Genomic DNA, 16,524 nt, shown 5'->3' with positions numbered 1-16,524 from the left:
TAGGTTCGTGGTCGATGAAGAAAATTTGTTCCGTCAGCTTGCCTGGACTAAACCAAATTGGTGCAACTTGCTTCAGGGACTATTTTCGTATCAAGGCACAGGCGCAGGCGGTTGCTATGTCACGGCTGAAGACTGGTGGTGGATTCGTTCGTTGGACAGAGTCACTGTCACACCACCAAGTCTCTGCGCAGGCTGAGCCGACCACCGAAAATAGGCCCGTGGGCACGCATCTGCTGTCGTGTAGGCTACCGTTTCAGGACGCAGGTGGGTCACAGCTACAGACTAAACCAAATTGGTGCAGCTTGCTTCAGGGACTATTTGCGTATCAAGGCACAGGCGCAGGCGGTTGCTATGTCACGGCTGAAGACTGGTGGTGGATTCGTTCGTTGGACAGAGTCACTGTCACACCACCAAGTCTCTGCGCAGGCTGAGCCGACCACCGAAAATAGGCCCGTGGGCACGCATCTGCTGTCGTGTAGGCTACTGTTTCAGGACGCAGGTGGGTCACAGCTACAGACTAAACCAAATTGGTGCAGCTTGCTTCAGGGACTATTTGCGTATCAAGGCACCGTTGGGATCGGTTCTTGGTCGATGAAGAACCTTTGTGCCGTCAGCTTGCCTGGACTAAACCAAATTGGTGCAGCTTGCTTCAGGGACTATTTTCGTATCAAGGCACAGGCGCAGGCGGTTGCTATGTCACGGCTGAAGACTGGTGGTGGATTCGTTCCTCAGACAGAGTCACTGTCACACCACCAAGTCTCTGCGCAGGCTGAGCCGACCACCGAAAATAGGCCCTTGGGCACGCGTCTCCAGTCGTGTAGGCTACTGTTTCAGGACGCAGGTGGGTCACAGCTACAGACTAAACCAAACTGGTGCAGCTTGCTTAAGGATGAAAGGACATCACAGGTGGCATGAATGAGGAAGCTTATCCTGCTCACCTCCATCTCCCACATGTCCTTCCAGCTGATCTTTCATTTTCCCACACCCTCCCAACTCATCCACTGGCCCTGTTTGACCTGCGACACAGCCTTTGCACACCTGGTGGATTCCTCCTGTCGACGGATTTCAGCGACAACCATCTTCCTCCGTTCTTGTGAGGCTGCCTTACTCCAGCAGGGCCATCTCTCGCCAAGCCCAAAACCCCCTCTTCCGTGTTGGACTTGACCCACAATGTCACTATGGTGGAGAGCGGATTGTGCCTGCTGGACTGCGCTTTTTGCCGACCACTTCCTTCCTGTTGACAGGGTTGGAGCAGCTGCTTGGATTACAGTGTCCTTCGACTCAGCCAGGGTCATCTGCAGCCTCGCTTTGGTGCACTTTTAACTGCTCTGTGAGGCTAGTGAGAGGTAGTTCGAGTAACCCATGGCCGTAAAGGGCTATGCTATTCAAGTACCGAGGCACACATAACCACTTCCTCGCGTAGGAGCTGACCATCCTCTCCATCTTCTCGACTCTTGTGAGGGTGATGCCATACATGGTTAGTGGCCACATGATGCGAGGTAATAACCCAAACTGCAGGCACAGATCTTGAGCTTGCCGGGCAGCATGGTTTTGTCAGTGGTCTCCAGATCTTTGGTGAGTCCTTGCCGTAGTTCGTGAACCTGATCAGAATGTTTAAGTTTTGAATTGTACCACCTTCCCAGACTTTTGATTGGCTTTTCAGTCACCATCGGGATAGGTTCGTGGTCGATGAAGAAAATTTGTTCCGTCAGCTTGCCTGGACTAAACCAAATTGGTGCAACTTGCTTCAGGGACTATTTTCGTATCAAGGCACAGGCGCAGGCGGTTGCTATGTCACGGCTGAAGACTGGTGGTGGATTCGTTCGTTGGACAGAGTCACTGTCACACCACCAAGTCTCTGCGCAGGCTGAGCCGACCACCGAAAATAGGCCCGTGGGCACGCATCTGCTGTCGTGTAGGCTACCGTTTCAGGACGCAGGTGGGTCACAGCTACAGACTAAACCAAATTGGTGCAGCTTGCTTCAGGGACTATTTGCGTATCAAGGCACCGTTGGGATCGGTTCTTGGTCGATGAAGAACCTTTGTGCCGTCAGCTTGCCTGGACTAAACCAAATTGGTGCAGCTTGCTTCAGGGACTATTTTCGTATCAAGGCACAGGCGCAGGCGGTTGCTATGTCACGGCTGAAGACTGGTGGTGGATTCGTTCCTCAGACAGAGTCACTGTCACACCACCAAGTCTCTGCGCAGGCTGAGCCGACCACCGAAAATAGGCCCTTGGGCACGCGTCTCCAGTCGTGTAGGCTACTGTTTCAGGACGCAGGTGGGTCACAGCTACAGACTAAACCAAACTGGTGCAGCTTGCTTAAGGATGAAAGGACATCACAGGTGGCATGAATGAGGAAGCTTATCCTGCTCACCTCCATCTCCCACATGTCCTTCCAGCTGATCTTTCATTTTCCCACACCCTCCCAACTCATCCACTGGCCCTGTTTGACCTGCGACACAGCCTTTGCACACCTGGTGGATTCCTCCTGTCGACGGATTTCAGCGACAACCATCTTCCTCCGTTCTTGTGAGGCTGCCTTACTCCAGCAGGGCCATCTCTCGCCAAGCCCAAAACCCCCTCTTCCGTGTTGGACTTGACCCACAATGTCACTATGGTGGAGAGCGGATTGTGCCTGCTGGACTGCGCTTTTTGCCGACCACTTCCTTCCTGTTGACAGGGTTGGAGCAGCTGCTTGGATTACAGTGTCCTTCGACTCAGCCAGGGTCATCTGCAGCCTCGCTTTGGTGCACTTTTAACTGCTCTGTGAGGCTAGTGAGAGGTAGTTCGAGTAACCCATGGCCGTAAAGGGCTATGCTATTCAAGTACCGAGGCACACATAACCACTTCCTCGCGTAGGAGCTGACCATCCTCTCCATCTTCTCGACTCTTGTGAGGGTGATGCCATACATGGTTAGTGGCCACATGATGCGAGGTAATAACCCAAACTGCAGGCACAGATCTTGAGCTTGCCGGGCAGCATGGTTTTGTCAGTGGTCTCCAGATCTTTGGTGAGTCCTTGCCGTAGTTCGTGAACCTGATCAGAATGTTTAAGTTTTGAATTGTACCACCTTCCCAGACTTTTGATTGGCTTTTCAGTCACCATCGGGATAGGTTCGTGGTCGATGAAGAAAATTTGTTCCGTCAGCTTGCCTGGACTGAACCAAATTGGTGCAACTTGCTTCAGGGACTATTTTCGTATCAAGGCACAGGCGCAGGCGGTTGCTATGTCACGGCTGAAGACTGGTGGTGGATTCGTTCGTTGGACAGAGTCACTGTCACACCACCAAGTCTCTGCGCAGGTTGAGCCGACCACCGAAAATAGGCCTGTGGGCACGCGTCTGCAATTGTGTAGGCTACCATTTCAGGACGCAGGTGGGTCACCGCTACAGACTAAATCAAATTGGTCCAGGTTGCTTCAGGGACTATCACTGCTGCAGACTAAACCAAATAGGTGCAGCTTGCTTCAGGGACTACTTTCGTATCAAGGCACCATTGAGATAGGTTCTTGGTCGATGAAGAAAATTTGTTCCGTCAGTTTGCCTAGACTAAACCAAATTGGTGCAGCTTTCTTCAGGGACTATTTTCGTATCAAGGCACAGGCGCAGGCAGTTGCTATGTCACAGCTGAAGACTGGTGGTGGATTTGTTCCTCGGACAGAGTCACTGTCACACCCCCAAGTCTCTGCACAGGCTGAGCCGACCACCGAAAATAGGCCCCTGGGCACGCATCTGCAGTCATGTAGGCTACCGTTTCAGGACGCAAGTGGGTCACTGCTACAGACTAAAACAAATTAGTGTAGCTTGCTTCAGGGAGTATTTTCATATCATAGGCAAAGGCGGTTGCTGTGTCACGGCTGAAGATTGGTAGTGGATTCCTTCCTCGGCACTGACAGATGTCACACAACCAAGTCTCTGCTCAGGTTCAGCCGAACCACCGAAAATAGGGATGTGGGCATGTTTCTGCCTTGCTGCAGGCTTCAGGTTAGCGATTCAGTGGTATAGCAATAGCTTGCTTAAGTTTGGGAAATCTTGAGGGGTATTACATTAACTATAAGCTCCTAGAGATGCGGTCCTGGAACTATATCCAGCATTGCTTTGGAGATTTATTTGTTTATTTTTTTATTTGGATGCCCGTTAGTTGGTGCCGAGGCAGCACCTACTCTTGCTGGGGTCCATGTAAAAAAAATGTCCAGACTACAAAATTTAAAAAAAAAACAAACAAAAAAAACAACAACAACAAAATGCTATACAATAAATAAAAAAAAAAACTACACAAGATCACATACCCCCCCACACACACATTTACACATTTATATACATATATGTACATCCACACACACGCGCGCACAAACACACCTACATAAAAGCATTAAAAACAACAATACCAGCGATACAACATTAAAAATGAACTGTTAAAGTCATATCAGAGTTGATCCCGTTCACCTGAAGCAATCCATTTTTAAGACATTTTGAACCTTACTTTGTTAGACATTTTTTTAGTGAACCATGTCGTGAGCTCCAATGAGTGGAAGCTCTGTGGTTTTGGGTGTTGGAACTACAATATGATGTTGTGTTGCTTGTCTTGTACTATAAGTATAAGATTTTGATGTACAAAATCTTGGCATGAAATTCTTTAAATGTAGCTTGAAACAAAATATTCCCCCAAAACACAAGAAGATTGCACATTAATCTATCCTCCACTTTAAGCCAGAAAAGAGCATCATGCATGCTATCAACACTAGTCCTGGGTGAACAATGACGTGCTTAACGGGCTGCTTTGTTCTGTGCAAGGTGCAGCTTATGAAGATCTTTTCTAGTTGCACTAGACCATACAACAGAACAATAATCCAGGTGAGACAAAACTTTTTTGTGGCCTTGTTTCTGAGTGAACGATATTTGGTCCAGTAAAAACAGTCACCCGTTTTATTGCAATTCCTCTCATTTCATCGCTGCAAGCCATCTCAGATTTTAATTCTTTATCCAGCTATGGGGCTGGTGTACTTCTGACTGGTGAATTTTTTCATTGGTGCATGTTTATGTGCTTCTATAGCTGGGTTCATCAGATCATTTCTGGTCTTCACAGGAATATGGTTTTGCACATATACAGCAACACCTCCCCCAAACCTATTTCTGTCTTTTCTAAAAGTGCAGTAACCTGGTATTTCTATCTCCCCATTACCAGTTAAGGCATCCAAGTGTGTTTCAGATATTGTCATTATATATCTTATCACTTTTCAAAATTGACAGAAGTGCCTGGATTTTATGCTTAAGACTGCAAAGGTGATGGGGAGCAAAGAAAAATAGAGAGTGAAAAGAAGATGACCTATGTCTTAAAGGTTAACATCATGAATTTCCGTCATATTAGGAGCTCTTTAACAACTGAAGCTGCCAAAATGTACCTGAATTCTATGATCCTTTCTTACATGAGATACTGCATGCCATGCTGGGCGCAGGCCAACCAAACCACCTTGGTCCCGATTAAATCTTTGTATGGACAAGCCCTGAAAATACTGGACAGGAAGCCAAGACAGTACCACCACTGTAACATCCTCTCTAAATACAAACTATTAAGTTTTGACAATCTAATCACTTACTCACACATTCGCCTGGTTCATAAAATAATCCATAATGCTGCCCCCCCCCCCCCCTCCGTTGAAAAATTATGTTGTAACCTGCTCTGAGCAGAGAACAAGGACCTTAAGATCGGTAATGAATGGGGACTGCAAAGTTCCACAGAGGAGCTCTGCTTTTAGCCAATCCGCCTTCTCCATCAAGGCTACCAGAGAATGGAACAGGCTCCCTAGTGACATGAAAACTAACACAGATTATAATAACTTCTGCCACACCACAAAAAGATGGCTCCTGAGCAATCAGAGTTGCCAACACTAGGTGCTGCCTGACTTCCTGCCAGTGTGTTTTTTTGTTTGTTTGTTTGTTTGTTTGTTTGTTTGTTTTATTTTTTGTTTTTGTTTTTGTTTTTGTTTTTATTTTGTTTTGTTTTGTTTTGTTTTTCTAACTATTATATGTGTTACCTTACAAGAACCATCTTGTATTTGTCTGTTACCATTGTTGGTATTTCCTCATTGTAACTCTGTAGTTCTGAATTACCATGGTTGGTATTTAAAATATCTGCAATCACATTTGATGATACCAATAACCTCATGTCTTTAATATTCTGCAATGGCACTTTACATTATAATGCTAATAGGTTTACAGTATTCTACATTGGCACTTAGTATGTATGCAATAATAATTTCTACTACCTAACTGGCATTTTTTACACTGCACTTTACATTAGGAATGGTTAGGTTGTTTATTTATGTATGTATGGCCTGCCTGTAGTGTTTATGTTGTGTGTATTGGTATGTGATAGGTGCAGGTCTGTTTGTTTTAATGTTTGTTTTACTGTGTTGATTATTTTAATGTTTGTTTTACTGTGTTGATTGTTTTAATGTTATTTGTAAGGACTACAGATGGAAATTAGCTTTCTTGCTAAATCTGGTGCACTCATCTTTTTATTCCTTTGAATAGCTAATGAAAGTGCACACTGTCCTTTATAAATTGAATAAAATAAATAAATAAATAAATAAATAAAGGCAGAAAAGGAGACTGGCTACTCACTGGTCGTTGGATAGCAGGATGGGACACTGGCATCGCCTTTGAAGATCGGTAGATGAACATCCTGTGAAGGGAGAACTGTTTCAGATCAAATTGCCAACATTCCCCCCTCTTTCAACGTCCTTAAACTACCTCAACCTGTGACCTTTCTGATGTTTTGAGAGAGAGAGTGTGTGTGTGTGTGTGTGTGTGTGTGTGAGAGAGAGAGAGAGAGAGAGAGAGAGAGAGAGAGAGAGACATAGAGAGGGAGATAGAGAGAGAATGGGCCAGAATTGATTTTGCATCCAAAAAAATTCTTCTAACTTGTATTGTGCTGCATTTTAGCTTCTTAGGTCTTGCCTTTACCGTTACCGTTAAGTTATTGTAATAAGAAGTAGCCTAATTAACCATCAAAGACACTCTGAGACATTGTGACAACCATCCCCATCATGGGGTTGGTTGTCACAAGGTATGGGGTTGGTTGTCCATATAGCTATCAATGGGGTTTCAGTGAAAAAAAAAAAGTGATTTAAAAATCACGTGTAATGTTTTAGTTTTTTAAGATAGAATCACCAAATACGTAAAAAAAAAAAAAATCCTGCCTGTATAATAGTGCTCATCAATATCCCTTGTATTTAAAACACAAACTGGAACCAGGTGACTGTTTGTTTGAATGATCCTCTGAAATGAGAAGTAAAATGAAACAATTTACAGAGATGAAAAAAACTAATCTTTATTGAATCTATTGTGTGTGTGTGTGTAAAATCAGAAACACATGAGACGTTATGAACTATAATGTTTGCTATGCCGACTGTCCTCCTGGACTCATTTAACCCCATTAAAATTACCACAACTTAAAAAAACAATCAAGAAGAAAAAATATCACAAGAAGTAATGACCTTGACTGAGCCTATATGTCCAACATTTTTTAACAAAGTAACTTGAATAGCCATGAGTACATGAGGACATCCTGACAAAACATTTTAACCCTTGAAATGTGGAAATGTGTTAGAAAGCTGTTGACACTTGTGGTGCTAGCGGGTCAAATTTGATCCATGATTTTACAAACCTGATCACTAACTTATTTTGCATCCATATTTATGTAAACAGTGTTTTCAATTTCCTATTCATTAGCCCTATGGACCTTTCATCTTACGATACTACTCGTTTTCAATTATAAAAATGTTTGAATTCACTCCATTACATTTCATACAATGGATAATTATGTTATCTGACTCTTATAAACTAATATTAGAATTATTAATTCATTCATCTTCTAAACCACTTATCCTCACTAGGGTCGCAGGGGGGTGCTGGAGCCAATCCCAGCGCTCACAGGGCAAAGGCAAGGAAACACCCTGGACAGGTCGCCAGTCCATCGCAGGGCAGACAGACAAACACTGACATTCACACCTAGGGGCAATTTAGCTTCTCCAATTCACCTAACCTGCATGTCTTTGGACGGTGGGAGGAAACCCGCGCAGACACGGGGAGAACATGCAAACTCCACACAGAAAGGACCTTGGGTGGGAATCGAACCCAGAACCTTCTCATTGTGAGGCGACAGTGCTAACCACTGCACCACCGTGCCGCCCAGAATTATTAATTCATTGATTAATTCATTTATATATTGTATTTACTATTATTAACCATAGTGACATCTGTGGTGTTATCGGTCAAAATTGACCGGTAGCCTATAGATTTACGTCAGGAAGAAGGTAAAAAGTCCTTTTTTTTTCCTAAACCCAAACTTTATTTTGCTCAAAATAGCAAACGCAAATTGACAATGAAGAAGAAAATGAACAAGGGCAAGTGTCTCTCTCTCTCAAATTCAATGTTGACAATATAATGTGTCTCTGTGTGCACAATCAAAATATTACTTTCAAACTGATCATTGGCAACATTGGCAAGATATGCAGATGGCATCTGTACCTCACTGACCTGCCCAGTCACATTTTGTGACACAGTGACACAAACACATCACATAAAAAAGGTGAAATGTGCACATCCAGCTTCCCACAACACCTAACAGTAACCCATTGCAAATGGTGCAACATCATCAAAATCGATGCACAGCCATGAGTAAAGCAATTGTGTGTTTGCATGTGTTTGTGTGCTAGAGAGGAAGACAGAAGGAGGCTGTGTGTTGTGTGTGTGTGTGTGTGTGTGTGTGTGTGTACTCTTCTCTGCCAGGTTATATTTGACCTGTAACACCACAGATGTAACTTTTTGTTTTGGAGACCTTCAAAATGATCAAAACTTTTCACAATTTATTTTGTTGCGTTAAAATAGCTGTTTCTGAGGATATCATGAAGCCTTGTTTCAATACGAAAATGTAAAAGGTACTTTTAACAAATCTAAAGTAGAAAACAGTTCTAAAATGAACTTAACACAATAGGCTTAAGCTTGCTAGCTAAAAGCTGACTCAAATCAAAGCAATTACCTTTGATTTTTTTTAAATAAGTGTTTGATTTTTAAATGACTAATAACATACAAGCTTTTAATACCAAAAACAACACCAACATGAAGAATTACTCTGACCCATAAAAATTACAAAGCATCTCCTGACGTGAATGTTTTCTGTGCGCTACACAAAATTACCTGTGCAAAATGAACAGGTCAGGCCAACTCTTTAATTTCAACATCATGTCACAGCGCCCTCTAGTGTGGCTGTGATAAGCAGTGTGACAACCAACCAACCCCAATCCCCTATTTTCCCGATCAGACGCCAAAGTTCAGCGGCACATGTCTGATGTCAGATTCACCTGTGCACAGCCGTGAACTTGTACACCAGGTCAGCAAGAAGTTAGCAAGTCGGCATCATCTTACCAGGTCGGCAGTGGTTCCTCCGCGCCGATCTGGATCACAGTGTCACACACAACCGAGTCCTTGCGTTGGCTGCATCGATCACCGAAAATAGTCCCGTCTGCAGCACCGCAGGCCAAACGCTTTCTCTCAAGTTTAGAGAAACGCTGAGCTCCCGAGACCCCAACCATGACCGCTGCACACTCAGAACCACAACTAATTGCCATGCCAACCAACATCCAACAGAGGATGACGGTTTTCGGGTTGTGTGACCTCATAAGGCCAAACCGAACGGTGCGAGGTTCGGTCAGCGGCCTTTGTGACAGGCGCCGTGGGCCCGCACACAGGCCCGCACGGCTCTGCCTCCATCATCAGCGCTCTGTCTAGCGGCCAGGCCCAATGTGTCACATGAAAGAAAAAAAAAGTGGGGAAACGGAAACTGAAATCACTATGAAATTAATAATGACTAATGATAATTGATAATAATAACTGAAAAAAAGAACGTGATAGAATTATCAAAAACTCGCGGAAAATATGCATAAAACTGTATTAGGAATGATTGTAATTATATATTGAAATTATATTACAAGAAAAAAAAAAAAACATTTCCATGTGGGTTTTTTCCAGGACTTTTTTTTAACCCTCTTAGGGGTCTTAGGGGTTATCTTAGGGGTCAATTTTACCCAATTCAGTGTTTAACATGTCTAAATACACGATTAAAACGGTTTTTGTTGTTGTTGTTTGTTTGTTTATTTGATTATTTGTTTTTTGTTTGTTTGTTTGTTTGTTTGTTTGTTTTTGGCCTCATATTTCTTGACTTTTCCTAATTAACATATATTTTCAATGTCCTGGACACATTTTGTAGCTGTAGGTGTTAATGGGCTTTACACACATTTGCTTTAGATGGTTTGGATGACACTAAGGAACTATAACATGTCGTTTATAATCATCAAAAAAAAAAAAAAAACTGACTTGTCTCAAATTTTCTTTAGGGCCCTCACCGAACATCAGCACACCTGTAGTAGTACCACAACCACTGATAGTTAATGAGACATTTGGGAGAGAAAACCTGATTCCCACAAGAACTTAGGTTATGTTTTATGTAAGGGACTACTTACATAGTCAACAAGACACATAAACTTGGGTAACAATTTTATTATAATGCTTTTCAGGAGGTTTAAGATACTGGAGTTGGTAAATCTGAAGGTTACAGGAGGGTTAAGGGAGTGCTCTTAATTTCAGCTCATTTCCCTTTTCCCCTTGAATTTCTGGATTTTCACAAGAAAACTGAGCTGCAGCTTTTAAGTTTGCAAGTCAGAAACTTAAGTTAGCCTGCATTCAAGTAAACTGTTTTATGACCAGGGGTTGTGAGGGGCTAGGCATGGGCCTAGTGACACCACTGCACAAAACCAGTGTTGTTTGCCCACAAAATCTTCAATACACAAAATGTAGGGATGTGTATTTTGGGAGAGATTTCTGATGCAGCTCTTTTGGCAGCAAAATGTGTTTCTGCTTGCCATAGCTGAGGGGGGAAACCAGTGATAGCACTCCTTTTATGTCATTGTTCGCTTGTTTCATTAGATTTTGTTATGAATATTTTTTAAGATCATATGCTTTCTTGCACAGGCTGTTTGTCAAACTTTTAGTATTTTTTTCTTTACACATCATCACATGAATAGTTCAGACAGTGATTTGGCATGGCTTTGGCAATAATGTGACCTCAATATCCATCCCAGTAAAACTCAGAATTTTGACTTTGAATCTCAGGTTTTTTTTTTTTGTTTGTTTGTTTGTTTGTTTTTTTAATTTTCATGTGACCCTAATCCTGTTCCATATATTTTGGAAGGTATTAACTGGACAGTCATCATTTCTGAGGTATACGTGGAGCTGAGCAACCTGCTTGGTCAAAGACACAAGCCAGCCCTGCTGATAATTCACATAAATCACAGCTAATCATGGATCGCTGGCTGCTAGGCCATCTGTTGGGTTAAGGCTGGAAGCTAGTGGATATGCTTTATTTTGTGTGTGTGTGTTTACATGCGATACTACTATGTACCAAACTTAGACTGTGTACAAGGCATGCTGGTAACCATTGTGCAAAGGAAATAACACCCTTCAGGACATTGTTAACCACCATTATGGATACTTCAATGCTGCAGCCACTACTTCAACCTCTAAAACAAAGCCTTGTTTAGTGCCGCAGCTGTGATAAACCCTCTGGCTTTTAGGTCAGTCACAAAGCTATGCAATGTTACAATCTGAGGATTTTTTTTTTAAACTAATGTGGAACGGTGGAGATTCGATTAACAAGTTTAAATGTTTGTTTTAAGGCCTCTGGTCATCACCAAAGCATTCAAATGTTCTCAACATTTTCCTTGTCTGGAGTGCATAAAACAACACTTAAAGATGCCAATAAACCTTTTACACATCACTGGTGCAGGAGATTTTCATTGCCAGGGGGCTCTCAATTATTTCATGAGTGATAATGGACTGGGACTCTGCCCAGTGCATGCTGGGAGAGGCTTCAGCATCCCCTGACTGTGAATAGCAAAAAGAAGATGGAGGGAAAATGAACAATTCATTAATTCAGGTCCTAGCAGCAGATTTAAGGCTAATGGTGAAGTCTCAGTAACACAACTACTGCAGCCTGCCTTTTGTGAGCATGGCTAAAAAAAGTGGCACTGCTATTCTAAGCATTCCTGCTGCTATTCTTCATGTAGTTCAAGCTAAATGAAGAAATCAGCTTGATGCTGACAGAAATTAGCATCATTAGTGATAAATTTGGACTGTCCTTGTTAAGTCAGCCAACTCCACGGCCCACTTTGCCAAGTGGCCAGCTGATCACGCCACTGATTTTCTGTTCTAAAAATTGTTGGCTGTTAAGATATTTGGTTGGCTCATGAACATCTGACTGTACTAACGACTGTGATCAGTGGACAAAAGTTAGTTTTATGATCTGGACATAAATGTGGAACATGTCAATCTATTTTGTGTGACATGGTCATTTTATCAGCATCGTGCTCTGAGCATGATATGATCTTATGCAGGCCTGCCTGATATGAAACCATGATGCACGAAAACACTTTTTGTGAAACATCAAGCAATGTCTCAGGGGAGCAATGAAGGCAAACTGTCCCAAAAGTAAATGTTTAAATATATACAACATTTACAGGCTGACTGCTCTGCTACATACAACACAAAACCAAGTGTTTCATGCAAGTTCAGTGTTGTTTCAAATCAGCTGAAGGCCCGCTTTTGCTTTTTGGCATTATGACAAAGTGTTTTTGTAATATTTTTTTATAATGTCCGTGATCTCATTTTTCTCTTTAGAATGTTTTCATTTTCTTTTTTCTCTGACTTTGTAAAGCACTGAATGAGACATTAGATAGATAAAACTGACCTTCTGTCCAAGTAACCAACCTGGACCTGCATGGAGCGTTCAAACACTTTCAAGCACGCCTGTCTTTTCCAGCACTGGCACAACTCTATTACACTCTCTGCCTCCTACATTTTTAGTAGAACAATGGCTTTTGGCACATTCTTCTTTATGTGGTTCATGTTCCCCTTCAGCTGTGACATCAACAAGCACAGGATTTCATTCTGGTGTTCACTCTGCCCTTCGCCCCTCTGCTTCTCATCAAATTTGAACAGCTGCCTTGCAGAGACACAAGATTGGACGACATATAGCTTCATCCCATTGAAGACAAAAATACAGAGGTCACCTTTGTTGGCGCGCCACAACAAGGCCGACACCCCGCCTGTAGCTCATCTCCCCTTTGCTTGACAAACCATCCCCTTGTCCTCAGTCAGCAGTCAGTGTGCCACATTTGTCTCTCACCTGGACTCCTTTCAGCCACATTTAACACCTCGGTGATGCCTCCTTCTGACAACTCAACAACATTTCAACACTTCATTTCAACATTTCCCCTCCCAGCTCGTATCAGGTTCATTTTAAGTCTGATGGAGGATCTATAATCTGCTGCAGAGCTCACAGCTGGGGAGCAGGACTCTGCAGAGCCACTCCAGTCAACAACAGCTCACACACCATGAGTGCTGGAAACATGTGGTGTGTGTGTGGGGAGAGGCCGCCCCAGAGCTCTGTTCAGCCACCAGTTTCTGACATGAGAGCAGAGGTGACTCAATCCCTTGTCAAATGAACAATTACTGTTAATGTTGGTTAAAGCTGGAATTAGGGTCAGGCACCGTTTGATTATGGTTAAGATGACAACATAGAGTAAAATCTGGTTTGGGAACAGCATTGATAAGCAACTTTTCCTGGGAGCTTTGGTGTCACTGTTTACATTGTATTATAATAATGTACACTGCACCCGCTGTAGGAAATTAACAACAATATTTTTCTTTCAGGTGTATACAATGACCCGGCCTGCTGTCAAAAAGTAAATCATGCTATAGTGATTGTGGGCTATGATACTGACCAAGGAAACGACTTCTGGCTTGTGAAAAACAGGTAGATTACTCTCTTTACATCAAAAATCTCTTAAAGTCACTGTTAGTTCATTGTTTGTGGACTGAAAAACAAAACCCTTATGGGAAAACAAAACATGGATTTCACATCACCATGTCACCAAGTCACATAGGACTTTTACTGCTTAATTTTTCACTTTCCCCCCCCTGGGCTTTATTACCACTCCAGGCTTCAAAGTTACAGTCTGAAGTCACTTGGCTCCCAGTCCAGTCCAAAAACTCAGTGATTTCAGTGGCCATGAAATCTGTCCCCACACACTGCCACACACTGCTGACAGCAGCCCTCTGTTTCACATCCACTCAAGAAATTCAACTGGAACAAGGACGCTGTTTCTCAAAATTGAAATTTTTGTATTTGCGGTCAGACTGATCTTGCAAATAATGAGGAAGGATTTTAAAAATGTAAGATCAATGTGATGAGACCACAACATCAAAATGTGCAGATTTTAAACTGGACTCTATCATGCCATCTGGTGGACAAGCCATGCTATAACATATTTAGACAGGAAGAGTGAATGAGTGAACTTGGTGAAGAGCGAAGCCCATTTATCCGTACATTGCTACAATAAATAAATGAATAAATAAACAAACACTGACTGTCCACCTGAGAAGGCTCTGACTTTTTCCACTGAATAAAATCTAACAGGAAATGCTATTTTAAATTCATATTCAATATTCTTTTGACAGTTTCAGTTTCCCCAACGCCCTCACTGGTCACATTACAGTTTCTTTGGCTATCAGCAAAATCCACCTTGAATCCAGATCCCAAAGTCTTGTGCACTAAATCCCAATCTCATGATCAGAATCTCATGAATGTATAGATTTTCTGACCAGACTCAACCAAAAATTCATGCATGTAAATCTTAACTGTGAGTCTTTTCTGCTTCTAGCTGGGGAACTGGATGGGAAGAAGCAGGATACCTTCGACTTGCCAGGAACAGGAACAATCTCTGTGGCATTGCTAAGGATGCAGTTTATCCTAAAGTGTGATACTGTAACTTAAACATAAATCAGTCATTCTCTTTGCATATCTTACACTTTATCTGTATATGCTATGCTTTAAAGAAAGCAATATGCAATTCTTTTTGAGGTCTCATTTCATGACAAAAACATTTTCTACATGGTGAAGCTTTATTTATTTATTTATTTATTTATTTATTTTAACATAAACTGTTGGTTTTCTGCTGCTGCTTCTTTCTTTCCTACTGTGTCATTTTAAATTTGATTCTTTTAGCAATATTCAGAAAAAAAAATAAATTATACACTGAATATTATATATTTTATTAATTACTGTAAGTGTTACAATTTAAACTGTTGCTTTGTGCTTAATCTGTCCTTAATGAATTTAATCAAACTGAGAGGGGCAGTGCAACAAAGCTATGAAAAATCCCAAATGATCATGAATGGACCAGAACATATAGTTGATGAACAGGTTGCAGTCTTCATTCTAATATGAAATATTGCATAAATCTACAACAATGACCAGTGAGGTGTGTAGGTGCAGCCAAGTATCATAACCTGCTTGTGTTTTATTTAAATAAAAAGTTATATCCTCCACTCCTTGTTTTCTCCATTTGTCACTTCCTGTAAGATGCTGTAGTGATTCTATTGCCCAACACTTATACAGAGAACTAGACTCTTATTACAGACAAATGTATTTTTGTAAACTTTATTCTGTTGTAAAGCACTTTTTAGCCCAGGTTTTGAAAACTGCAACAGAAATAAAATCATGACTTAATACCTATCAGAACTAGTGGGAATAGCTACTAGTATTAACAAAACAAAAGGGACCGTGGAACCGGACATACACTATATTACCAAAAGTATTCGCTCACCTGCCTTTACTCATACTATGAACTGAAGTGCCATCCCATTCCTAACCCATAGAGTTCAATATGATGTCGGTCCACCTTTTGCAGCTATTACAGCTTCAACTCTTCTGGGAAGACTGTCCACAAGGTTGAGGAGAGTGTTTATAGGAATTTTTGACCATTCTTCCAAAAGCGCATTGGTGAGGTCACACACTGATGTTGGTCGAGAAGGCCTGGCTCTCAGTCTCCGCTCTAATTCATCCCAAAGGTGTTCTATCGGGTTCAGGTCAGGACTCTGTGCAGGCCAGTCAAGTTCATCCACACCAGACTCTGTCATCCATGTCTTTATGGACCTTGCTTTGTGCACTGGTGCACAGTCATGTTGGAAGAGGAAGGGGCCCGCTCCAAACTGTTCCCACAAGGTTGGGAGCATGGAATTGTCCAAAATGTTTTGGTATCCTGAAGCATTCAAAGTTCCTTTCACTGGAACTAAGGGGCCAAGCCCAGCTCCTGAAAAACAACCCCACACCATAATTCCTCCTCCACCAAATTTCACAGTCGGCACAATGCAGTCTGAAATGTACCGTTCTCCTGGCAACCTCCAAACCCAGACTCGTCCATCAGATTGCCAGATGGAAAAGCGTGATTCATCACTCCAGAGAACGCGTCTCCACTGCTCTAGAGGCCAGTGGCGGCGTGCTTTACACCATTGCATCCGACGCTTTGCATTGCACTTGGTGATGTGTGGCTTGGCTGCAGCTGCTCGGCCATGGAAACCCATTCCATGAAGCTCTCTGCGTACTGTACTTGGGCTAATCTG

Source organism: Myripristis murdjan, chromosome 11 (assembly GCF_902150065.1).
Source record: "Myripristis murdjan chromosome 11, fMyrMur1.1, whole genome shotgun sequence".
In the NCBI taxonomy this organism is placed as follows: Eukaryota; Metazoa; Chordata; class Actinopteri; order Holocentriformes; family Holocentridae; genus Myripristis; species Myripristis murdjan.
The sequence above is the reverse complement of the archived record's forward strand: the minus strand, read 5'-3'. Positions refer to the sequence as shown.